We start from the raw sequence: 27,328 nt of genomic DNA, 5'->3' as shown, positions 1-27,328 counted from the left end.
CTTGTTTGTGAAGTGACTGTCAGTGCTCCATATGTCTGAGAGCTTTCATAACCCTGCAACGATTGTGAGCAAATGTCTCGCTTAGAGATGCAGAATGCACACATAAAACTGCAAATAGATTTAACAATTCTAAGTGCCACCAATTAATTCCCTTTATTTTCTTCTGGCTTTGTGTTTTGCTGACAACAGGATGCCTTTTGTGTTATTTTGTTTTATGCTTTTCAGTCGCTTTGGCAGCGATTTCCTCATTTAAATTTCAGTTAAAATGTATCTGCTCAGAGTTCTGAAGATGCTTCCATCGTACTGTCCAGCGACAGTGCAAAGAGTTCAGAGCTTCACTCTACCCAAGTCAATTTTAACTTTCACAAACCATGTGCCTCTGTGTGTGTATGTGTGTCTGTTTGTCTCTCTGTTTCAGTATCTCCGTCTGTGTGTGTGTGTGTGTGTGTATCTCTCTTTGTCACTGTATGTTTGTGTGTACATATGACAGTGTGTGTATATGCATGTGTGTGTGCAAGTTGCTGTGTATATATATCTGTGCGTATGCGCGCGCGTGCGTGTGTGTGTGGTGGCACAGTGGTTAGCACTGCTGCCTCACAGTGCCAGGGACCGGGGTTCAATTCCGGCCTCGGGTCACTGTAGAGTTTGCACATTCTCCCTGTATCTGCGTGGGTTTCCTCCGGGTGCTCCGGTTTCCTCCCACAAACCAAAGATGAGGGTTAGGTGGATTGGCCATGATAAATTTCCTCTTCGTGTGAGGGAGACTAGCAGGGTAAATATGTCGAGTTACAGGGAAAGGGCTTGGGTGGGATTGTGGTTGGTGCAGATTCGATGGGCCAAACGACCTCCTTCTGCATTGTAGGGATTCTATATGCGTGTGAGCGTGTGTGTGTGTGTGTGTGTGTGTGTGTGTGTGTGTGTGTGTGTGTGTGTGTGTGACTGTCAGGATATCTATCTGTCTGTGTCTGGATCTCAATGGGGCTGTGTGAATGGGTCCTTGCTTGTGTGTGCATTTGTCTTTTTAATTCATTCATGGTGTGTAGGTACTGCTGTCAAGGCAAGCATCTTATTGTCTGCCCTTACTGATCCTCGAGTAAGCTTGTGGTGAGCTGTCTTCATAAATGCAGCTGAACCAGGCCATTCCGGAGGGTTGGTACGAGTCACATGTAGGTCAGATGAGGCAAGAACGGATTGCTTTATCATGAAGCAATGGTTTTTACACCAAGCTGCCAGTTGCATGGTCACCATTGCCGCCACTAACTTTTTATTCCAACTTTTAATGGATTAATTGAATTTAAATTACCAGGCTGCTGGGGCGGGATTGGTACTTGCTGTTATTAGTTCAGGTCTCAGATTCTGCCAATGTGCACATACAAGGAGAAGAGGCAACATGGCTGCTCTTTCTGGTATCAATGACCAACCTCCAGTTGTCTCCACATGGAGTGACCAAATCGCATTTGTGAAGCCTTCTGTAGCTTGGTGGAGTCTGGGAGTTTTTGGGGTCATATGAATATAGGAACAGGAGTAGGCCGTTCAGCCCTGCGAGCCCGCTCCACTGTTCAATAAGATCATGACTGATTTGTGGTCTAACTCCATGTACCTGCTCGAGGCCCATATCCCTTGATAGCCCTGCTCAATAAAAAAATGTCCATCCCAGATTTAAACCTAACAATTGATCCAGCATCCGCCACCGTTTGAGAAAGGGAGCTCCAAACCTCCACCACACTGTGGGCAGCATGATGGCACAGTGGTTAGCACTGCTACCTCACAACGCCAGGGACCCCCAGTTCAAATCCTGGCCTTGGGTCACTGTGGAGTCTGGGTGCTTTCCCTGTGTCTGCGTGGGTTTCCTCCGGGTGCTCCGGTTTCCTCCCACAGCCCGAAAGGCATGCTGGTTAGGTGCATTGGCCGTGTTAAATTCTCCCTCAGCGTACCCGAACAGGCAATGAAATGTGACAACTCAGGGATTTTCACAGTAACTTCAATGCTGTGTTAATGTAAAAGTACTTGTGACACTAATAAATGAACTTTAAAACACTCTCTGCATGTAGAAGTGTTTTCTAACATCTCTCCTGAATGGCTTGGCCTTAGGTTTTAGATTATGGCCCTGGTTCTCAAGTCTTCACAGTAAGAAGTCTCACAGCACCAGGTTAGAGTCCAACAGATTTATTTGATAGCAAAATCCACTAGCTTTCAAAACACTGCTCCTTCCTTTAACCTGATGTTGTGAGACTTCTCACTGTGTTTACCCCAGTCTAACACTGGCATCTCCACATCTTGAGTCTTCAACCAGTGGAAACCAGCTATGACTGTAACACTACATTCTGCACTCTCTCATTTCCTTCTCTATGAACGGTGTGCTTTGCCTGTAAAGTGCACAAGAAATAATACTTTTCACTGTATGTTAATACCTGTGACAATAATAAATCAAATCAAATCAAAATCAGTTGACCTCCGCATCCAGGTAGCCTTGAGATCTTTGTGGCAGGAATCTCTGTACAAAGCTCTGCTGTACATTCTCGCCAGTCTTTAGAGTAGAGAGCACTTGAACCCTTTCCTGGTGTTTAGAGGGACAATGTGCATCCTTATGAGACGCAGTAACCAGGAGACTGAGCTGACACCAGACAATATAAATGCACTCATAATGATCGCTTCCAGTACAACATACATCCTCCTTAATTAAACCATGCCCAAACGCAGTTGAGCATTGCTTCCCCACTGATGAAGAGGTTCCTGACCAGATATTAATCTGCTACATGGTCAGGCTTTCTTAACAAGGTTCAACCAATGACAGGAGTTGTTACCATTTAATTAACAGGGTCAGTGATGCCCTCAAATGCCAATTTGCCATTTAACCCTCCCTTGGTTGGTTCTGTAGTGGCTTTCCACTAACCTTCATTAACTCGGGTGGAATTAAAATGCTGCATTTGGCTACCATAGAATCCCTACAGTGCAGAAGGAGGCCCTTCGACCCATCATTTCTGCCCCGAACACAATCCCACCCAGGCCCTACCCCCCCCAATATCCTTACCTATTATACCCACTAATCCCTCTAACCTACACATCCCTGGACACTAAGGGGCAATTTCTTAACGTGGCCAATCAACCTAACCCGCACATCTTTGGACTGTGGGAGGAAACTGGAGTACCCGGAGGAAACCCACACAGACACGAGGAGAATGTGCAAACTCCACACAGACAGTGACCCGAACTGGGAATCGAACCCAGGACCCTGGAGCTGTGGAGCAGCAGTGCTAGCTACTGTGCCACCCACGTTGTCTGGAGAAAACCCACACTACCGTCTGTTATCTGCTGGGCAATGACATTCCTGTGTAAGCTGAGGCCAACTTTCTGATTTGCTGTGAGGCGTTCGTGTTGTCTGATGACGTTTTGCCTTTAATTGTGGCGAGTTTGATCCACGTCCACAGTTCTAGTTGTAATATCTTGCTCTCTTGGGTTTGCCCTTCGCAGTTGAGTCTTTTGACGAAGGGTCATCCAGACTTGAAACGTTGGATGTATTCTCCCTCCACAGATTCTGTCAGACCTGCTGTGATTTTTCCAGCATTTTGTTTTGCTGTGCGTGCAAAGAAAGATTGTTTGCGAAGACGCAAGAAAAGTGAGGGCATCTGTCCTTCGGGATCTTGTAAGAAGTCTCACTACACCAGTTTAAGGTCCAACAGGTTTATTTGCTGGGCGTTTGCTACCAAATAAACCTGTTGGACTTTAACCTGGTGTTGTGAGAGGTTCTACTGTGTTTACTCCAGTCCAACGCCGGCATCTCCACATCATCAAGATCTTTAACAGGAGTGAGCCTCTCGGCACCTCCCCTTAGCTCCACCATTCAACTGAATCATTGCTCATCTGCATCCTAACCCCTATTTACCGGCCTCAGTGCTGCAGCCTTTAACACCCTAACCAAACACAAGTCTCTCCACCTCAGCTTGGAGATTTTCAACTAACCAACAACATTGTATGGGGAGTGAATTTTCGATTTCCGGAGCTCACTGCTTCCAAGGATGCGGCTGGTAGGATCATAAAAAGCCAAGGGCTAATTCTCATGCTTCACGTTCTGGTAGGAACACTCGAGATATAAACTAATACTGCTCTGAAGCAGCTATCCCATTGCACTTTTGAGGCCCATTGAATGAAAGGCGTAGCAACGGAACCCAAATTTTCTCTTAACTTGTCATTGGGCATTGCCGACAGGGCGAACCCCAGTTACTCAGGAGAGGGTGATGGTGAGCAGTGGCGCAGTGGTTAGCACTGCTGCCTCACAGTGCCAGGGACCCGTGTTCAATTCCAGCCTCGGGTGACTGTCTGCGTGCAGTTTGCACATTCTCCCTGTGTGTCCGTGAGCTTCTTCCGGGTGCTTTGGTTTCCTCCCTCACTCCAAAGATGTGCGAGTTAGGTGGATTGGCCAAGCTAAATTCCCCCCGAGTTGTCCCAAAATGTTTAGGTTGGCGTGGGGGTTAGCGAGGTAAGCACTGGGGGTTACAGGGAACAGGTCTGGGTGAGATTGCCCCTTAGTGTGAAGAGGATGACATTGGGTTACAAGGATAGGGTCTGAGTGGGATTGTTGTCAGTGTGGACTGGATGGGCCGAATGGCCTCGCCCTGCACTGTAGGATTCTATGAGCCTGGTGCAGTCTGTGTGGCTGTGCACTCCTGCAGTTATAGAGAGGGAGTTTCAGGGTCCAAAGATGATAAAGGAACTCCTGCAGTGATGTCCCAGGACTATGATTGACCTTTAACAAACACAGTCATCTTCCTTTTGTGCTGAGCATGACTCCAACCAGTGGAGAGTCAGCGTCCTGTCACCCCTCTCTCCCCCCGCCATGCATTTATCCTAGCTAGTTCCCCTGACCCTAAGGGGCAATTTAGCATGGCCAATCCACCTAACCTGTACATCTTTTGAAGTGTGGGAGGAAACTGGAGCACCCGGAGGAAACCCACGGAGGCACGGGGACAATGTGCAAACTCCACACAGACAGTGTGGAGAATCGAACCCGCGTCCCTGCGCTGAGAGGCAGCAGTGCTAACCACTGTGCTGCCCCTTTGACACTTGGTCTAAGGCTGCCTTGTTGTCGGGGCAGCTGTCTCCTTCCCGTGTGAGTTTTGCTCCTTTGTTAGTATTTGGACAAAGGCTGTAATGAGGTCAGGAGCTGAGTGGCACTGTCAGCATCCAAACGGAGTATTAATCAGCCGGTTATTGCTGTGTAAGTGCCACTTGATAGCGCTGTTAATGATGCCTCCTATCACTTCACTGATGATCAAGAGAAGGCTGATGGGGTGATAATTGGATTGTCCTTCTGTTGCAAATATTATATAATATGGGGAAAGGGGGGGAGGGTGGGGTTGTGTACTGAGCATGTTAATGCTATCAGTTACCATATTCTTAGCAGTCTTGTATAAACCTAATGACAGGAGCATACGGAATAAGGTGTGCCATCCAGCCCTTCGAGTCTGCCTCAACATTCACAACAATCATAGAATCCCACAGTGCAGAAGGAGGCCATTCAGCCCATCAAGTCTGCTCCGATCACAATCCCAGGGCCTATCCCCATAACCCCATGCATTTACCCTGCTAATTCCCCTGACGCTATTGGGCAATTTAGCATGGCCAACCCACATAACTTACAAATCTTTGGGCTGTGGGAGGGAACTGGAGCACCTGGAGGAAACCCACTCAGACATGGGGAGAAGGTGCAAACTCCACACAGACAGTGACCCGAGGTGGGAATCGAACCCGGGTCCCTGGCGCTGTGAGGCAGCAGTGCTAACCGCTGTGCCACCCTGCCGACCGATCGTGGTTGATTCCTTATTCCGTCTCCCTTAATTTCTTAAATTCCCCAAAAACCTTACCTGTATCTTGAATATTCTCAAGGGTTGGCCAGGAAACTGTTAACTGTACAGCTTCCAAGAATGTTTCATTGCATCGCTTGATTGTTGGACAGATGCTCTGGCCCATCAGTGAATTCTTAAGTGCTTTGTCTTACAATGTTCCTACGGCTTACTATATCGAGAGTGTTGCCGATGTCAAAACTCTATTGTTTTTCTTCCATGTGGATTCTTTCTGAAACTGCCTCCCCTTTTTTCATATTAACAGAACTAGGACTTGTGTCCAGGACTATATTTCAATCGGTGCTTGCTTTTTGTATGGTCTGTTCATCCCTTTGGAATAGACAAAGGCAGCACTTCGTCCGATTTTAAAATTGATTTTTTTTTGTTGCGTAAAACTTAAAATTAAAAGCTACGGAAACGCAAAGAGAGAGAGAGAGGTTGGGGACCAGCTTCAGGTCAAGCCCTGTGCAGACTTGATGTTTATTTATAATGTCACGAGTAGGCTTACATTAACACCGCAATGAAGTTACTGTGAAAACCCACTAGTCGCCACACTCTGGCACCTGTTTGGGTGCACTGAGGGAGAATTTAGCATGTCCAATGCACCTAACCAGCACATCTTTCGGACTGTGGAAGGAAACCAGAGCACCTGGAGGAAACCCACGCAGACATGGGGAGAACGTGTAACCTCCATCCAGACAGTGACCCAAGCCAGGAATTGAACCTGGCACTGTGAGGCAGCAATGCTAACCACTGTGCCACCATGCTGCCCCACTCCAACCCTGCACAGGAGTAAACTGAACTAAACAGTTAACTGTTACTTACAACATACGTATCCTTATCTGTGTTATTGAAAGAGCCAAGCACACACAGTCTCCAACTTGCATAAACAATTGGCAGCTGTGCGGCTGTGAAAAACTATGTGTAGCATCATTTCTGCCAGCATTATATTGTGAAAGAATGCAGTCAATTTCCAAGTCCATCCCAGAATTCTTAGCTGAATCTAAAATGTGGCCAAGTTCGCTTTAAAGCTTAGCGTGGTTAGTTACATGGGCAGAAATATCTTAATGAAGTCTTTTAACTGAGGCAAACCATACAAAGGATCCCACACTTTCATCAATAGATGTACTACAATTTAATCTCTAGTATTGATTAACCAGTTCAGTGGCTGAAACCAAAACTTTACCAATCATTGAATTAATCTGCATGTGGAATTAAAGATCACTATTTGTAAATATTGATGCCAATGCATGCAATACAAAGTAAGTCTTGTTACTCTTTGTATGAATGGGTTTGGATGATGAATGAAGCTGCGAGTGATGGCAGCTATCTGGATTTAGTCAAATAACAGGTTTGGCAACTCGCTACAGTCTTTAATGTGGCAAAATGTTCCAATGTGCTTTTCAGGAATCTTAGCCACCACTGAGCCAGACAGATTAGCAAAACTAGGCCTAAAATTATGGGGTGACTGAATAGAGCAACGTTGGAGATAGAATGGTGGCGAGATTTACACAGGGAATTCTGAGGTGATAGGGCAACATGCGGCCCATCTGGATTCCAAGTCTGGCCCACGAGACATTTTGTTGGCCACTGCCCAACCACAGAGTTGCAGCGGTTCCACTGATTCACGCCCATGTAATTTTTTTCCTGCTGGTGTGACTGAAGTGATTCGCACATCAAGCAAAGGCGAGTGAAGTGAGGTGTGTGCTGATTACTCACAGCATTGGCTGTGAGAACCGTGCACTCCCTCTGTGTCCAAAGTGTCAATATTCCTTTTGCTTTGTCACCTTTAGTTGATGGGGAGACAGTGACCTGGTGGTATGATCACCAGACTATTAATCCAGAAACTCAGCTAATGTTCTGGGGAGGGGGGAGATGGGGAGATTTGAATTTGAATTAAAAAAATCTGGAATTAAGAATCTAATGATGACTGAGAAACCATTGTTGGAAAAATCCATCTGGATCACTAATGTCATTCAGGGAAGGAAATCTGCTGCTCTTACCTGGTCTGGCTTACATGTGACTCCAGATCCACAGCAATGTGGTTGACTCTCAACTGCCCTCCAAGAGCAACTAGGGATGGGCAATAAATGCTGGCCAGCCAGCGACACCCATGTCCCACGAATGAATAAAAAATATGACAGTTCCACTAATCTATAAATAAGGAAGCATTTTCTGTAACTCGTTATGAAATATTTTGCCTGTATTAAATGTGTTTAATCTTACTCAAGGGGTCACAGTTAGTGAATAAAGCCCAATTTTAACTTTGCGGCCCACTCAGATGAAGGAGGGCCACACCCACTCACTAGCCTAGGTTGCCCATCAGTGTGTTAGGATCTTGGTAACTGAAAGCATGGCCACCACTGATGGAGCGACTAAAACTCAGAACGCCAAAGGGTTGGAAGAACAAATAACCCTCGAGGTTTCTGGGCTGGAAGAAGTTTCAGAGATGGAGAAGGGTGTGGATGAGAATTTTAGTAGCCAGCCCTTCCCAGCCTGGGAGCTGATGTGGGTCAGCCAGCACAGGGGTGATGGGTGAACAGGATTTAGAACAGGGCCAAGTGTTAAAACCAACATGTCTGTTACCTCTCGCTTGGAGGTTCCAAAGCAAGCGCAGTAATGGTTTGTACGACACGTCTGTTTCCTGTTCGTAGAATAGAACAGAAAATCTGCAGTGCAGAAGAGACCATTTGGCCCATCAAGTCTGCACCAACTCCCTGACAGAATAGCAGGCTCTCTCCCCCGCCCTATCCTTGTAACCCCACACATTTCCCATCTAACCTACACGTCTTTAGAGACTGAGGAGCAAATTAGCTTGGCCAATCCACCTAACCTGCACATCTTTGGACCCTGGGAGGCACGCAGACACAGGGAGAACGTGCAGACTCCGCACAGTTGCCCAAGGCTGGAATCGAACTTGATTCCCTGGCTCTGAGAGGCAGCAATGCTAACCACCGTGCCACTCTGTTGTTGGTCAGATATATAATTCAAAGCATTATGTAACTCTTCATATGATCCAAAATCTGTGCTGCTGACTAATTAGAGATATCCAATCAAACTGATCTCTCAATCAAGGAGACTATCAGGTTTATCTTTGTGACTGAAGTGAGTGCCGTGTATTCTGTTTGAGTGTGCAGTGCAAGCGCATGTTAAATTTATTTGGGCACTAAATGGATTGCACCTGAATGTCTGTTCCCTCTTGAGCTGCATTCATCCTCCTTGATTACTGAAAAAGTCAGTGAATCTTCATTATTTAAGCCTAGTAATGTTGAAAGCGTTAGCTAGTGAATAACCTTCAACTATTTTCAGGGCCCTGATAAACGAGGTGACTGGGGGTGCAGGTTAATGAAGCAACATTCAGGAGTGAAGAGCTCATATTGCAGCCTCATAAAGCACTCCGTCATCAGAAGCTTTGGCCCTGAGAGGAAATGCTGCCGCCCAGACATCCTATAATTGTTGTTTCCGAGCACAGCAAGAAGATGCTTGGGTGCTTCAGATACTCGGCTGCCTGAAGTAATGCAGCTTATTTGCATGCACCTTCTGATGCTCAAAGGAAAGACGTGTAGAACCAGCAGATGAAAGTAGCATGTGGGTGTCCAGCACGGATGGAATCCTGTCCTCCTCTGTCAGAGACACCAACTCCAACATTAACCAGGAGCCAGTTTCTGAATAGTACATTGGAGTGCATGAGTCCCTCACCATCCCAGCCCACTCCATACCTCCCCCTTTGACTTTCTCTCTGACAGATGGAAAGCAATCTTTTCTTTATCGCGTTGCTCGAGGAATCCAAGTGAGATTGGGGGGGAGGGGGGCTGAGCAACATCTGTCTTATAATTGGGACACGTTTACTTTTTCATTAAATTAAGTCCTCATTAACTTGGGTCGCTACCTTTGGGTGAGTTGTGGACTTCTGTCATCAAACCTTGGGATTAGCACTGCTGCTTCACAGTGCCAGGGACCCGGGTTCAATCCTGACCTTGGGTCACTGTCTGTGTGGAGTCTGCACGTTCTCCCCGTGTCTGCGTGGATTTTCTCCGGATGCTCCAGTTTCCTTCCACAGTCCAAAAGACATGTGGGTTAGTGCATTGTCCATGCTAAATTCTCCCTCAGTGTAACCCGAACAGGTGCCGGAGTGTGGCAACTAGGGGATTTTCATAGTAACTTCATTACGGTTTTAATGTAAGCCCTACTTGTGACACTAATAAGTAAACTTCATTGAAAACCATTTGTCAATTTTGCACCCACTCAACACATCTATTAAAGGCTTATTAAAATCAGACTATGTCTAAAAACCACCATGTCAAATGGGGATACTATTCAGAATTTGAGGTTTGGTTATGCAGGAGGATATCTGATTCATTATATTTGTGAGTACTTGGGGATACAATGTGTAAAATAATTGATTCTGTTTCACATCATGGTGAGCCTCACAATTACTTCAGGGCCCTGTTCTTAAAATCTTAAATTCGCCAAGGACACGGAAGGTTTACTCTCTGCCGTTTAGACATCATCACGCTCTTTCCTCTTCCAGTCTGAATTACATGAAACTGGGATTTAATTATGCAGTCTTGCAATGGGTGATGAATGAGCATTTATAATTTATTCAACCTCTCAGTAAAACATCTGGGAGAACAGCACGTGCTGCACAGGGCCTCGGATGCAGATGGAGCGCTGAAATTGGTATTTGCAGGTGAAGACGCAAAGGGGAAGCACACATCACTTTACCTGATCTCCAAACCTCAGGACAGCCGATCTGTTACTAAGCTGCCTTTCAGGCTTAAGCAACACGTGTTTGATTGCCCCTTATGAAGCAGTTTGTGATTGCACAAGGCAGTTCAATGTTCAAGCAAGGCCTAATTGATTTTATTTATTATTGTTGCATCTGTTGTATATAGTGAAAAATATTGTTTCTTGCATGCTGTACAGACAAAGCATACCATTCATAGAGAAGGAAAGGGGAGGGTACAGAATGTAGTGTTTCAGTCATCGCTAGGGTGTAGAGAAAGATCAGCATAATGTGAGGTAGGCCCACTCAAAAGCCTGACAGCAGCAGGGAAGAAGCTGTTCTTGACGGTTGGTACATGTCCTCACACTTCTGTATCTTTTTCCCGATGGAAGAAGGTGAAAGAGAGAATGTCTGGGGTGTGTGGCATCCATAATTGTGCTGGCTGCTTTACCGAGGCAGCAGGAAGTGTAGACAGAGTCAATGCAAGGGAGGCTGGCTTGTGTGATGGCTGGGCTTTGTTCATGACCCTTTGTAGTTTCTTGTGGCCTTGGACAGAGCAGGAGCCATGAGGTGATGGCCTACTGCTACTGTTGCTAAACTATTAAACCAGAAACTCAGCTGGTGTTCTGGGGTTCTGAGTTCAAATCCTGCTGCAGCAGATGGCGGAATTTGAATTCAATAAAAAATATTTGGAATCAAGAATCTACTGATGACCATGAAATCATTGTCGATTGTTGAAAAACCCATCTGGTTTACAAATGTCCCTTTAAGGAAGGAAATCTGCTGTCCTTACCTGGTCTGGCCTCCACGACACTCCAGAGCCATAGCAATGTGGTTAACTTTCAACAGCCCTCTGAATGAGGGCAACTAGGGATGGGGCAAGAAATGCTGTAAGAAGTCTCTCAACACCCGGTTTGTAGTTTCTACGAAGGTGCAAGAAAGCAGACAAGATACCGAAAGTTTCAATAAATGCTGGCCAGCCAGCGATGCCCATGTCCCGTGAATGAAGAAAACAAAAGAATCCTCATTAATGAAAGTGCTCTCCACCCAAAATACATCATTAGACTTGCTTCTAAAGTATTAAGGCACATCACTTTGGATGTGATACAGTTCCAACTCATCAAAGTAACCTCAGTTAAATTGCTGGAATGGGGAAGGTGAGGTTCTTCTCCGTAATGAAGCGAAGATTTCATGGAAGAGCTTAAAATTGTGAGGGCAGATAATCTGGAGAGAAACTGTTCCCATTTGTGCCAGAGGCCACCGGTTTAAGGTGATTGACGACTTGAAGCTTTTCTGGACAGTGAAATTTGAGCGTTGGGAATGCACTACCTGAGCGCGTGGTGGAGGCAGATTCAATCTCGTTTATGTAGAGGGATTGGTTAATTATTCAAAGAGGGAAAAAAGCGATGCCTGGCTACAGGGAAAGGCTGGAGAGTGGAACCAGCTGTGTAGCTCTTGGGAAGAGCTGGCAAGGATATGGGCTGAATGACCTCCAGGACTGCAACTGTTCTGTGATTCTTTGAAGTCAATTGAGATTATATTTTTATAACTCGAACCTTCAGAGTAAAGGGTAGAATCATCTGATCACCAGCATTATTGCAGCTTCTGGACCCTTTCACACCACATTCAGTTTTCACTTTTGAATTCCTCTTTTGCCATTCTGGTGGTTTGTATTGTCTGCAACACAGCGGTTCTGTGGGGCTTAGCAATCCATCTTCCTCTGCCAAATTCTGTGTCGGCCTCTGGGTGTTGCCAGCTAGCTGAGGGAGTCAGACAATGCCTGTTAAATGAAGATTGTGACAATTCACTGTATGTGAAACAATTTGGGAGATGTAATTTGAGCATTGTGTAAATGGTAGTCATTATTGCTGTGCCTGTATCAAATGTTCAACTTGCTGGAAAAGGACTGAGGCTTTTATTCCTGTGTCACTCGTTTGCTTCATTGCTTTTGAATATTTTTGCTACACAAACTGTTCCTCCTCCTCACTGTGCAGATCACTCCGTACTGGGACTGTGTTATTCACCTTCCCATACAGGCGTTACAACACGAGACGTGCTTTCTGGTCAACGCCGTTATTTGATTTATTATCGTCACATGTATTAACATACAGTGAAAAGTATTGTTCCTTGTGTGCTATGCAGACAAAGCATACTGTTCATAGAGAAGGAAAGGAGAGAGTGCAGAATGTAGTGTTACAGTCGTAGCTAGGGTGTAGAGAAAGATCAACTTAATGCAAGGTAGGTCCTTTCAAAAGTCGGACAGCAGCAGGGAAGAAGCTGTTCTTGAGTCGATTGGTACGTGACCTCAGACTTTTGTATCTTTTTCCCGACGGAAGAAGATGGAAGGGAGAATGTCCGCCGTGTGTGGGTTCTTAATTATGCTGGCTACTTTGCCGAGGCAGCAGTAAGTGTAGACAGAGTCAATGGATGGGATGGATTGGGCTGCATTCACGACCTTTTGTTGTTCCTTGCGGTCATGGGCAGAGCAGGAGCCATACCAACCTGTGATGCATCCCGAAAGAATGCCTGTTATCATCCACATTCTAACCTGCACGAGGTTCCATCCACCTAAACCTTTCCGTCTCTCCCTCGACCCTCCTTTAGGTCACCCCTGACCTACCTTAACCAAGTTTCTGGTCGCTTGTCTTTGCATGAGCAAAGGGGAGGCCATTGCCGAGTGGTATTATCACTAGCTGAGTTTCTGAATTAATAGTCTAATGTTCTGGTTCAAATCCCGCCACGGCTGCTGATGGAATTTGAATTTAATAAAATAAGATCTGGAATTTAGAATCTCCGGATGACCATGAAACCGTTGTCAATTGTTGGAAAAACCCACCTGGTTCCCTAACGTTCTTCAGGGAAGGAAATCTGCTGTCCTTACCTGGTCTGGCTGACGTGTGACTCCAGAGCCACAGCAATGTGGTTGACTCTGAACCACCCTCTGAAATGGCCTCGCAAGCTATTCAGTTCAAAGGCAGCTAGGGATGGGCAATGAATACTGGCCAGCCAGTGGCACATAGGTCCCACGAATGAATAAAAAAAAAAGAATCTCCTGCTTGTTCAACAGATCGTTGTGAAGAGTTTTGGTTCGATAAAAGCGTTTTATCAATATAAGTGGGTGTTGGGATTGCCAGCTCCTCCGGATTGGCCTGGAGTCTCCAGGCATTGAAGATCAATCTCCAGGACAGTGCTGCGTGCAACTAGACGGTACAGTGGTTAGCACTGCTGCCTCACAGCACCAGGGACTCGGGTTCGATTCCTGACTTGGGTCACTGTGTGTGTGAAGTCTGCACGTTCTCCCCGTGTCTGCGTGGGTTTCCTCCCACTGTCTGAAAGATGTTTAGATTGGATGGATTGGCCGTGCTGAATTATCCTGTAGTGTCTCAAGATGTGTAGGTTAGGGGATCAGCAGGATAAATGTGTGAGGTTATGTGGATAGGAGAAGGTGCTCTTTCGGAGAGTCGGTGCAGACTCAATGGCGTCCTTCTGCTCTGTAGGGATTCTGTGAATCCCAGAGAAATATCACTGGGACATCGAGAAGGATTGTTAATTTTTGCCGTTTCTTTTTATAGAAGTATTGAAAATAGTTTTTAAAAATAGGCTGTTGGGCTGGTGTTCAATTATTGTCCATTTGGATAATGAGTCTTTCTGCTTTTCAAGTGGCGTAGAAAGGCTGTGCGTCACAAGGATGGATGTGTTGGCTGATTATTGGCTGGAGTATGGGGCCAAGTCATGTGATAGAACCTCCAGGAATACGTTTAATCACAGCTTTGGCAGCCCTGGTGGGTATTGTAGTGTTATTAATCTGTTTAAAATTAAACCAAACCGGCAGTTTATAAATATAATTACAAGTAATGCAACCAGGAGAGTGCATAGCTGAGTGTCTAAAAGTCCAAGGTCAGGTGGGCTAACCCTGAGGGGGGTTTAGTTGGAAGCCTGTCCAAGGTGTGGCCACTGTTGATTGTAAAGTCTGAGGTCCAGAAATAAGCAGAATGAGTTGTAATTTGCATTCTTGTATTCAGCATGCTTTCATGGTGTGTGAATCTGTTCTGCCTTTATCCCTATCATTAATGTCCTCTGTTCAAATGCTGGCCTGTTGTTCATTGACCAGAATGAGTTTGACCCGTGAGTTTAACCCTTGGAATATAAAGATACAAGTTTTCAATGAGACCACAGCCGATTTGTACCTTGGAGTCATTTTACCTGCTCTGCTTCCATGACCCTTAGTCATAGAATCTCTCCAGTGCTGTAGGAAGCCATTCAGCCCATCGAGTCTAACTGACAACAATCTCACCCAGGCCCTATTCCCACAACCCCATATATTTACCCTGCTAACCCCCCTGACACTATGGCCAGGCTAAATTGGCCGATCAGCCAGGGGCAGCATGGTGGCACAAGGGGCGGCACAGTGGTTAGCACTGCTGCCTCACAGTGCCAGGGACCTGGGTTCGATTCCTGGCTTGGGTGACTGTCTGTGTAGAGTTTGCACTTTCTCTCTGTGTGTGCGTGGATTTCCTTGGGTGCGCTGCTTTCCTCCTGCAGTCCAACGATGTGTGGGTTAGGTCATGCTAAATTGCCCCTTAGTGCCGGCGGAATGAGCTAAGGGTAAACGTATGGGGTTATGGGGATAGGGCCTGGGTGGGATTGTGGTCAGTGAAGGCACGATGGGCTGAATGGCCTCCTTCTCTACTGGAGGGTTCCTATGATTCCAACCTAACCTAGAGAAATAGCTAAACTGTTCAGCACTTCCGTTATGATACTTGTATAATTTTGCAATGAAAACTAATCATGGGATAGCTACGTGAAGGCTGATGATATAGTAATGTCAACCTTTATTGTCTGTACCTTGAGATTCTTGGTATAGAATTGCAGCATAGTGCAGCACAGAAGGAAGCCACCGGGTCCAGCTTCCCTTGTATCCCTTCACATTTTCCCATCAAATGTTTATCCGATTCCCCTTTGAAAGTTCCTATAGAATCTGCTTCCATTGCCCTTTCAGGCAGCACCTTCCGATCACACCTCGCTGCATAAATATTTATCCTTGCATTGAATCTGGTACATCTGCCAATTACTGTGGACCAGGTTCCAGCCTTCCCTCCACCAGGAGCTGTTTCTCCTGCTCTGATCCTAGACCAGAACCCTACACTGTTGGTCAGTTCCAGTTTGGCATCAATAATATTTTGTTTCAGCTAGACAAAGTTTGTGATTCATGGCACTTAGTCGGCAAGTGAGGCTGAGAATTCCAAGGGCTTTGAAGAAAGGAAATAAAATTTACTTTCCAAGGTCAGACTGATAAAACTATTTACAATATCTGTTTTATACTTGAACATTGAAGGTTAATTTGGGATACCTGTGAGTTAACAGGCACACCACTCTGCATAAGAAATACTAAATGTGACCAAAACGGAGTCCACAGATTTAGAATACAATCCCTACAGCACAGAAGGAGACCATTCGGCCCCTCGAGTCTGCACTGATCACATCCCATCCAGGCTCTATTTCCCCCAACCCCACATATTTACCCTGTACATTCTCCCCATGTCTGCGTGGGTTCTTTAGGGTGATTCGCTTTCCTCCCACACTCCAAAGATGGGCAAGTTAGGTGGATTGGCTGTGATACATTGTCTGTTAGTGTCAGGGAAAATAGCAGGGTAAGTACATGGGGTTACGGGAATAGAGCCTGTGTGGGATTGTTATCAGTGCAGGCTCGATGGGCCAAATGCACTGTAGGGATTCTGTGATACTTTATTGCCTCCCAGTGCTCATCTCTGGGGGATCCAGAACTAGAGGTCATAGTTTGAGGATAAGGGGTAAATCTTTTAAACTGAGGGGAGGAGAAATTTCTTCACCCAGTGAGTGGTGGCATGGTAGCACAGTGGTTAGCAGTGCTGCCTCACAGCACTAGGGACTCAGGCTTAAGTCACTGACTGTGCAGAGTCTGCACACTGTCCCCGTTTCTGCACGTATTTCCTCCGAGTGCTCCAGTTTCCTCCCACATTCCGAAAGACGTCCTCGTTAGGTGCATTGACTCGGACAGACCCCAGAGTGTGGAGACTAGGGGAATTTCATAGTAACTTCATTGCGGTGTTAATGTAAGCCTTACTTGTGACTAAAAAGTAAACTTTAACTTGGTGAATGTGTGGAGTTCATTACCACAGCAAGTAGTTGAGGCCCAAACATTGTGTGATTTCACACAAGAAATTAGATATAGTTCTTGGGGTTAAAGGGATATGGTGGGGGGGATCAGGATATTGAATTTGATGATCTGCCATGATCAGAATGAATGGTAGAGCAGGCTCGAAGGGCCGAATGGCCTCCTGCTGCTTCTAGTTGCTATGAGTGCCTTCGCTATTCGATATTGGCTGGGCCATTGTACCTCGGAGAACTGAACCAATCTGTTCCATATCGACTGGAGATGAAGCAAAGTGCATTGCAAACACGGAGGGATCACGAGAAGCTCCGATCTCAACTCTGCTTCTAAAGATTTGTTTTTCTTCTCCTTCAGGAAATCAAACTAACGGAGGAGAGCACTGGTGCACACAGCAGAATTTACTGTAAGTAATCAGTCCTCTTTACATTTACAATCCTATGGAAAGAAACTGTGAATTAAATTTCTACTTTCAGCAAATATTGCATTTAGTCGAACTTTCACAACTGAAGAATGTATCAATAGGGCAAAAGTAATCTTTTATTAACCGAGCCAGAGCTTATTGGATTTATTTTTTGCCTAACCAGACTGTATACAATAGCAGGTAGATTCTAAGCAAGCATTGGTATGTGACTTGCCAACTCTCCTGGGTTTCCCTGGAACCTCCAGGAATTAAATATTAATCTCGGGGCCACTGCTGCGAACAGCACCCACAGGGGATGTCACAGGGACGACAAGTGGTTGTGTCTTTTAGTTTTAAAGGAAGGATTCTTTGAAAGTTTTGCTTGTTGGAATTTGTGAGCTGAAGTGGTGAGGCTGTCGGGGTCAGTTTTGGCAGTCAGTCAAGTGAATTTTTCCGTGGTGATGACGGAGGAAGTGCGACCCCCTCCTCGAACTGGACTGCGCAAGTCTGTAAAACTGCGTGGGCACCCAGACATTGCTGCGTTTGTGCTGCTCCGTCAGCTGCACTGGCCGCCATCTCCGTTACAAATCATAGAATTGATGGAAAGTTCCATTTAACACTGTTCATCTTGCTGAAGAAATCCCAAGAAATGTTAACTACTTGTTGAGTGAGGAGCAACTGGGCGTATCAAGTCCATAGAGGGAGCACAGTGGTTAGCACTGCTGCCTCTCAGCTCCAGGGGCCCAGGATCGATTCCCGGCTTGGGTCACTGTCTGTGTGGAGTCTGCACGTTCTCCCCGTGTCTGCGTGGGTTTCCTCTGGATGCTCCTGTCCCCTTCCACAATCCGAAAGATGTGCTGGTTAGGTGCATTGGCCGTGCTAAACTCTCCCTCAGTGTATCCAAACAGGCACCGGAGTGTGGCGACTGGAGGATTTTCATGGTAACTTCATTGCAGTGTTAATATAAGCCTGCTTGTGACAATAATAAATAAACTTTAATTACTACTAAACTCATTATTCCAGAAGAGCTTATTTTATATTTGTGGAATGCTAAATAACTCTGTGATAAAAATTTCAATGATAAAATCTTATTAATTTCCGTTTGGGTCTGTTTATCTTTATTCTAGCTTCTCTCAGTCAGGTCGTACTGTTTCACTGTCTGAAAATGTTAACTTGCAGGACTTTAAGTACTTTTAACTTCCTGGTTTACACTGGGAGTACTTCGGTTGCCTGCTTCTTGGCTGAGATCTCTATTGTGCGCTAAGACATGCCCAGGTTTAAACTGCCACGGAAAAAGAGGAAATGCCCATCACGGAAATAGCTAGGTTTCTGCAGGCATTTTTCTTTTCTGGCTGTACAGCGGCACAGTGGGTGGCACTGCTACCTCACAGCGCCAGGGACCAGGGTTCGATTGGGTCACTGACAGTGAAGAATGTCTTATGGGTAGGAAGAGAATGAAGTAAAAGTTAAAGTTTATTTATTAGTCACAAGTAGGCTTACATTCACACTACGATGAAGGTACTATGAAAACCCTCTGGTCGCCACACTCCGTCTCCAGGGAGAATGTAGCCCAACCAGTGCACCTAACCAGCATGTCTTTCAGACTGCGGGAGGAAACTGGAGCACCCGGAGGAAACCCACGCAGACATGGGGAGAACATGCAAAAACTCCACACGGACGGTGACCCAAGCCGGGAATCGAACCCGGGTCCCTGGCACTGAGAGGCAGCAGTGCTAACCACTGTGTCACCGTGCCGCCCAATTCAGAGAGGTGGGAGGGAGGAATTCCAAAGCTTAGAGCAAAAGAGAAAATGCTGGAAAATCTCAGCAGGTCTGCCAGCATCTGCATTTCACAAATGGTCACCTGGACTCAAAACGACAGCTCTTTTTCCTCCTTACACATACTGCCTGACTGCTGAGATTTTCCAGCATTTTCTCATTTGGTTTCAGACTCCAGCATCCACAGCAATTTGTTTTTATTCAAAGCTTGGCAGCTGCCGGCACAGCTCTCAGTAGTGGAGAAATGAAAATCAGTGATGCTCAAGAAATAGCAGAGTGCGGATATCCCGGCAGATTGTGGATCTAGAGGAGATTGGAGATCGGGAGACATGAGGACATGGAGGGATTTGGAAACCAAGATTGTGAATTTTAACATTGAGGCAGTGCTTGACTTTAGTCAGAGCCTGGGTGTGGATAAGCTCAGGATTAAACCGAGTTCTTTGCCTTGAAGGGCATAACCTCAGGCTAAAGGGATGATCCGTTGGGACAAAGATGAGGGGGAATTTGTGGAACTCTATGCTGCAGAAGGCTGTGGAGGCCAGGTCACTGAGTGTCTTTAAGACAGAGATAGATAGGTTCTTGATTAATAAGGGGATCAGGAGTTATGGGGAAAAGGCGAGAGAATGGGGATGAGAAAAATATCAGCTATGATTGAATGGTGAAGCAGACTCAATGGGCCGAGTGGCCTAATTCTGCTCCTCCGTTTTATGGTCTTAAGTTGCAAGGGCACTTCATTGAGTCCAGTGCAAAAGTCCAGGCTGACACTGGATAGTACTGCATTGTCTAGTGCATCTCTCAAATGAGCCATGAAACCAAGGCCTCACCTGTCCTCAGGTGAACATTTTTTTGAAGCAGAGGATAGGATTTACCCCTGCTGTTGTGGCCAATATTTATGCCTGGGCCAACATCACTAAAACCGATGATTTGGTTTTTACCTGATTGTTGTTGTCTGGAACTTGCCACGTCTAAATTGATTCCCACATTTTCTGCACCTCCAAAATACATTAACTTTGAGGCATTCCGAGGTGGTGAAAGTCGCTATATCAGCATAATAATTTTTTTTCCCCCTTTTTCTTCTCTTTCCATATTGGATTGACAAAGGGCCGTGCCATGATGGCACTATCAAGCCCTGGGATGGGACTTGAACTGGGTGTTCGAGGGGTTCAGAGGTAGGGGCACTGCCCACTGTGCCACCTACTGCTGAACTAACTGGGTTTACGTAAATAAACCATTCACCTGATGAAGGGGCAGTGCTCTGAAAGCTTGCAGCTTCTGCTACCAAATGAATCTATTGGACTTTAACCTGGTGTTGTGAGACTTCTTACTTTATGTAAATTAGCATGTCCTTCCTATCAGAAAAGTAAGGGCGTTATATGATGATAACTAATCTTCCTTACGACTGATGGGGGGAGCTAAATCTCCCTGATTCCATTAGCTGTGCGGGAACTGGTGGAAGCATTGAAAATTAAATACATCACGTTGAATAATTTAGTTCCTTTTGGATTTGATGCTCACTCTGTCTTGTGAGGAGGGTCGAATTTATTTCTCAGTAAATCTGCCTCTCTGTTCTTCCAACACCACCAATCTCTTCATTTTCAGTCAATTCTCACCTCCATTAGGGTAGCTAGCTGAGCAATTTAATACCAGCCTACACGGGCATTAGCAACCGACTAATCTCTGGACAAAGCTCCTTGCTATCATGCCTGTCTGTGTGTCCTCCATTCCAGTGCCATTTTACTACTTATGTTTAGATGTGTATAAATCATAGAATCCCTACAATGCAGATGGAGGCCATTTGGCCCATCGCATCTGCACCAACCACAATCCCACCCAGCCCTATCCCCGTAACCCCATGTATTTACCATAGCTAGTCTCTCTGACACTAATGGGGCAATTATAGCATGGCCAATCAACCTAACCCACACATCTTTGGGAAGGATCTGGAGCATCCGGAGGAAACCCGTGCAGACATGGGGTGAATGTGCAAACTCCACACAGGCAATGACCTAAGCTGGGAATCGAACCGGGCTCCCTGGCACTGTGCGGTAGCAGTGCTAACCACTCTGACCCCCGCCACCGCGCCAGTATATAATATATATCATACATATGGCAACAATGGCATTTTCTTGGGTGTCCTTACCCTGAACAACTGCACTCGGGCTTTTCATAGCACCGCTGTTAAATCATGGCGGGGGCACTTGTACTCTAAATGGCTTGACCTTGCCTTTGATATCAGAGTGATGCTTTCCTTATGTTAGCCAGAGAGCAGGAATAATGCCCGCAGTCATTAAAAATGATGGATACATTTAACCCTTAACTCCCCGTGACCCTGGGAAGCTGTTCCATTAATTACATTCGCTCAGCGCCACTGTGGAGGCTCGGGCCTGTTGCAAGCGTTGCTCGGCCAGCAATTAAGATCCAATTACCTCAATAATGAATTCATCAATCAAAATAAATCCAATTAATGGGCAAAATAATAGACACACGGCCTACTTTCTCAGCTGTCCATTTGTCACCAGTGACCTTTACATCCAGCTGTGATTTATTAGTCCTATGTTTATAAAAAAAAACAGTAGGCTTGTGCACTGTGATGGGACCACGTACTCAGTTCAAGACAGACAACTTGCAAACCATTTGGGCTTGTACCACCGTGTTTTGTCTCACCAAGCTCGCAACAATTTGACCATTGTTCCTGACTCCATTTCTTTTCTTCCCTCCTCTCCTTGGCTGGAGATATCGAAAGACTTGCATTCATATAGCACCTTTCACAACCTCAGGACACCCTGAGTGTGCATGGGAGTGTGCGTGTATGCTTGCGTGTGGGTGTGCACACTCACATATGCACTGGCTTGTGCGCACGGTGTAACCTAGGCGGCACAGTGATTAGCATCGCTACCTCACAGCGTCAGAGACCCGGTTCAATTTCAGCCTTGGGTCACTGTGTAGAGTTTGCACATTCTCCCCGTGTCTGCATGGGTTTCCTCTGGGTGCCCCAGTTTTCCCCCCACAGTCCAAAGATGTGTGGATTTTGCTGATTGTTCATGCTAAATTGACCCTAATGTCAGGGGGATTAGCAGAGTAAATATGTGGAGTTACAGGAATAGGGTTTGGGTGGGATTGTGGTCGGTGCAGACACGATGGGCTGAATGGCCTCCTTCTGCACTGTAGAGATTCTATGATTACAGTTGCTTTGATGTGTGGGTAAGTACATTGGATCAAACCATTTGCATTATTAGGTAAGTCAAGAGTTTGTTTGAATGTCAAAGGGAAGTTAGAGGTGTCGAGAGACTGTATCTTGAAGCATTTCCATGGGTAAACATATGAGACTATATTGCCTTTTATTGGCCCAAAAGCAGAGAAAACCAAAATGTGAAGGATTTTTATATTTGAGAAAAGTTAAGGAGTGCTGAGGGCACTGAAATCTGAGATGAAACAAAGGTAGAGGCGTTTAAAACCAGGGGGTATAGGTTTAAGATGAGCAGGAAGAGATACAAAAGGGTCTCGAGGGGCAATTCTTTTCAGAGGGTGGAGAGTGTCTGGAACAAGCTGTCAGAGGTAGTAGTAGAGATGGGTACAATTTTGTCTTTTAAAAAGCATTTAGATAGTTACACGGGTACTATGGGTATAGAGGGATATGGGCCAAATGCGGGCAATTGGAATTAGCTTAACGGTTTAAAAAAAATGGTGGCATGGACAAGTTGGGAAGGGCCTGTTTCCATGCTGTAAACCTCTATGACTCTAAACAAGGGGGTAAATGTATTTGAAGAGTTATTGTGAAGAGCTTGGGGGTTGGCTGGGTGAGGAAGAACTTACTGAAACAGCTCGCGGCTGGGGGAGAGGCAGTGTGAATCAGCCATCGCCAGAGCAGAACAGTCTGAGGCTGCAAAGTAACAGTCTTGTTCTGCAGTTTTGGATTTCCACAGCAGAGTGGAAGGGAGTCAGAGGCTGTGTTTGATCACCTCATTGAAGTGTCAGCAGCTTTGGCTTGGGAAACTGTTACTGGACTCCTTTAGTTAAAATCTCTGTAGGGAGCTCAACATTGAATTCAGAAACTTCAGATAATTTGCTCTAGGCCACCTTAGTTCCCTTTTGTTTTCTTTTGTTTTACTATTCTCTACCTTTTATTTCTTTATTGTCTTTCTTCATTTTTCTTCGTTTTTTCCCCCTATTTTATCCCCTTCCCTTCCCTTCCCTTTCCTCCCTCCCGCTTCCCCTTTTCTACATATTATCTCTGTGCTATCTTCCAATCCCCCCTCTCCAACATCATCTCCTGTGGATATTAGCAGTATTCTCCTCTGGTTTCTCAGGCTATGACTCATCTTCCATTCCCTCCCCTTGCTGTATAAATACCTCCCACTTTCTATGCCTTTCAGCTTTGACAAAGGGTCATTTGGACTCGCAACGTCAGCTCTTTTCTCTCCTTACCGATGCTGCCAGACCTGCTGAGATTTTCCAGCGTTTTCCCTTTTGGCTATCTATAGGGGATTGTTGCCTGGGTGTGTTTACTTGTAGGTCTGAGTAAGTAGGGAGTTGTTTTGGGGAAATATTTTGTAAGACTAATTTTAATTGTGTAACTGTAATCGTGTGTGGTTAAATTTTCTTTTCTTTGTGTCAATAATCCATTTAGTTTTGTTTTAAAATCCCAAAAGTGCTACTGGATTTCATGCTGTTGAGTTGAGGGTGTTTTCCTTTTCCTTTTCAGAATACAAAATAAGTCAATTTTCTCTCTAGCATTTGGTTTTCTTAGCAGTTAACATCTACTGTGGTCATAGCAAAGGAAATAGTGGCCAGAACACCCTCACTCTGCTTCACGATAGTGCCATGGGTTCTTAATGTCCACTGGGGAGGCAGATAACACCTCAGTTTAAGGTCTCAATCGAAATAAGGCGCCTGGAACAGTGCAAGACACCATCGGTGTCTCACTGGGATGTCAGCCTAGATTTAGTACACATGCGGCTTGGAGTTTAAAGTTCAGATTCAGGTGAGAGTGGCAGATTGTGCTGAATGAGTTGTTTGGGCAAATGTAGCTACCTGGAATCTCCCCCATCCTCAGTCCTGACTCTGGATGGTAAGTGTGGGTAGGTCACTCAGCCCCTTAATGGTGTGCACAGGCCACTCAGCCCCTTAGTGGATGTGGGTGGATTATTCAGCCGTGAGTGGCTGTGCATAGCCTGTTCAGCCCCTTAGTGGGTGTGGGTAGATTATACAGCTTGCGAGTAGCTGTGCGTAGCCATTCAGCCCCTTAGTGGGCATGGGTAGGCTGTTCAGCCCCCTAGTGGGCGTGGATAGGCCATTCAGTCCCACCTCCACCCCCTTGAAACACACTTCCTCTATCACGGGGCAGGTTATGACTCCCATCTTCTCTCTCGTGCTGGCGTCAATTTCTGCTTTGCCTTTGTGCAGTGCCCGGCTTTGTTTGATGTTCAAGATACCATTTTAAATGCAGGCTGTTCTTTTTAATAGGGTTAGCAATTAATGGTAATAGTATTAGTGAGGGTTTCTCATCCCGGTGACACCTGAATTCAGAACACCTACACATTGCAATCCAGTTTCTGATTTGATAACTAAAATGCGGAATGTTAATGCATGTTTACAATCCTCCCCTTATAAGCTCCCTAATCTATAACCTTCAACTGAATGAATGGCTGCCACTCTTATCTTGCTCCTCCTTTAGTTTGGATTCTGCAAGTGTGGCGCGATCTGATGAGGCAGTTCCTATATCCCAACTGTAGGATCTCACACAGCGCAAAACTGTGTCAGTGGCCTGTACGTGGTTAGCACTGCTGCCTCATCGCACCAGAGGCCCTGAGGTGGAACTTCTTCACCCAAAGGGTTGTGAATCTGTGGAATTCCCTGCCCAGTGAAGCAGTTAAGGCTACCTCATTGGATGTTTTTAAGGCAAGGATAGATAAATTTTTGAGCAGTAAAGGAATTAAGGGATATGGTGAGCGGGCGGGTAAGTGGAGCTGAGTCCACAAAAAGATCAGCCATGATCTTATTGAATGGCGGGGCAGGCTCGAGGGGCCAGGTGGCCTACTCCTGCTCCTAGTTCTTAAGTTTTTATGACCCAAGTTCAATTCTGGCCTTGAGTGACGGTGGAGTTTGCACGTCCTCCCTGTATCTGCGTGGGTTTCCTCCCACACTCCAAAGATGTGTGCATTGGCCGTGCTAAATTGTCCCAAGATGTATAGGTGTGGGAGATTATCAAGGTAAGCACATGGGGCTACAGTGATTGAGCCTGGGTGGGTCACTGTGTTGGAGAGTCAGTGCAGACTTGGTGGGCCGAGTAGCCTCTTTCTGCGATTCTATGTGGGATCTGGATTTAAAATGTGTCTCAACGGTATCTCCCCAAATCTGTGATGCAACAAATACATCACACGACATACTGGTGAAACATTGTGAAAGATTAAAATTGATCTCAAATCAAGAAATTTCCATTCCTTCTGCATTTGGTTAAAATAATACCGCATGTCTTACTGCCACAAAGAGAGATTAGATTACACCCTCAAAGAAGGGCATTGTCTCATAATTCACTGAGTGATATCCCTTTCCTTCTGCAGAAGATTCTTTTTATAAAGCATACACAAGTTGTCTTGTATTGTCTACAAGGCAGTGTTTGCTTCCTCTCAAAAAACCACATCGTTGCTTACCAGATTAGACTCTCTGATATCTGATGAGAGATAAACTTGACAAAAGTGCATCGAGGAGAGGAAATATGTCTCAAAGTGCCCAAAAGCTGTAATGCATTTGCAAAGTTTGCAGTTTCCTTACAGACTTGGAACGCGAGAATGGGTTTTGCTGCAGGAATCTGGCTTTCGCTTTGAGTGGGTTATTATCTCGTGTCCTGGGTGAATCAGGAAGCGGAGGCAGATAGAATGAATGAACTTGTTGCGTCTGTGGCTCTGTGTGTTAAACATTATGTCCCAGTTTCCAAAGAAGGGTCAATTTTTTTTGATTTGGTAACTAAAATAACTCAAGGTCGGAATTGAACTCGGGCCATAAGAATCAGGAGCAGGAGTAGGCCATTTGGCTCCCTCAAGCCTGCTCCACAATTCAATAAGATCGTAGTTGATCTTTTCTTGGACTCAGCTCCACTTACCCACCCACCCACCCACCCACCATAAGCCTTAATTCCTTTACTGTTCAAAAATCCATCTCTGATAAGAGGTCTCACAACAGCAGGTAAAAGTCCAACAGGTTGATTCGGAATCATGAGCTTTTGGAGCGCCGCTCCTTCATTAGGTCACCCACCTGATGAAGGAGCAGCGCTCTGAAAGCTCGTGATCCCAGATAAACCTATTGGATTTTAACCAGATGTTGTGAGACCTCTTACTGTGCTCACCCCAGTCCAACTCCAACATTAAAAATCAATCCATGCAGGGCATGTGGGCACTCAGTTGAGTGGGGTAACTTGGCACTTCCTTCTGCAGCAGTATTCCTGTGTTGGTCAGTTCCTGGAGACTGGGAGATGTTTCAGTGAATGTTCTGAGACCTGATGACCCTTGGTGTATGTGTGCTTCAGTTGAAGTGACTAAGATTCTTGGGTATAAATCCAGCAGGCTCCTGACCTGAGGTCCATCAAGCACCAAGTTCATAGAAATCATAGAAACCCTACAGTACAGAAAGAGGCCATTTGGCCCATCGGGTCTGCACCTACCACAAACCCAACCAGGCCCTACCCCCACATCCCTACATATTTTGCCCACTAATCCCTCAAACCTACACATCTCAGGACACTAAGGGGCAATTTAAGCGTGGCCAATCAACCTCATCCGCACATCTTTGGACTGTGGAAGGAAACCTGAGCACCTGGAGGAAACCCATGCAGACACAAGGAGAACGTGCAAACTCCACACAGACAGTGACCCGAGGCTGGGAAGATGCTAGCTGTACAATGGGCACAGTCACAAGGATGTTAAGGGCCACCTCATCTCGCTGCAGTGCGAGCGCATCCTCTATCTCCCTTCATCTGTAACTAGGGCACGATGCATTCTGACAGTTTTAACCCGGACATCTGCCTTTTGGTCGCACTTCTGAATCCAGGCACATTCCTCATGTCCAACAGCATGTGCCCCAGACTCTGCAACGATGATTGGTTCTGTCACTCTCCAAATAATTGGCATCAGCCGGTTCCTGGGAGAGGAAGTGTATACACTGGGGAAAGTGCTTTGCAGCTTGCCAAGGACGTGGCATCATCTTCCACTGCTGTGCCCATATGTCGAGGGACCACTGCTTGGCAGAATGATATTAAAGTCTGCTCACTGCGGATCCTTCCCTTGTGCTATTAGGCTTGTTTCATTCTGCTGATTTCTACAGGTTTAGGGGTATATAATCGCACTGGGGTTAGATTAGTAATAAATGACGTGCAGTGGGTTAAAAGATCAAAGACTGTGGCCCACCCATCCCCAGTTGGGAAGAAGTCCGTTGTTGCCC

At 45.8% G+C, this 27,328-nt stretch overlaps 1 long non-coding RNA gene across 4 annotated transcripts in view; it reads left to right on the top strand.

The window, feature by feature from the left end:
- LOC145360493 (uncharacterized) overlaps positions 1 to 27,328 on the top strand; it is a 400,843-nt gene that overhangs the window by 215,017 nt on the left and 158,498 nt on the right. For all 4 annotated transcript variants that reach the window (XR_013889726.1, XR_013889728.1, XR_013889725.1 and 1 more), the window contains exon 4: positions 17,072 to 17,120. This is a non-coding gene — a long non-coding RNA (uncharacterized LOC145360493). The remainder of the gene's footprint in view (positions 1 to 17,071; positions 17,121 to 27,328) is intronic.

Source organism: Carcharhinus amblyrhynchos, chromosome 31 (assembly GCF_965287045.1).
Source record: "Carcharhinus amblyrhynchos chromosome 31, sCarAmb.v2.hapA, whole genome shotgun sequence".
NCBI classification, from domain to species: Eukaryota; Metazoa; Chordata; class Chondrichthyes; order Carcharhiniformes; family Carcharhinidae; genus Carcharhinus; species Carcharhinus amblyrhynchos.
Note: the sequence above shows the minus strand (reverse complement) of the source record. Positions and strands in the feature narration are given on the sequence as shown.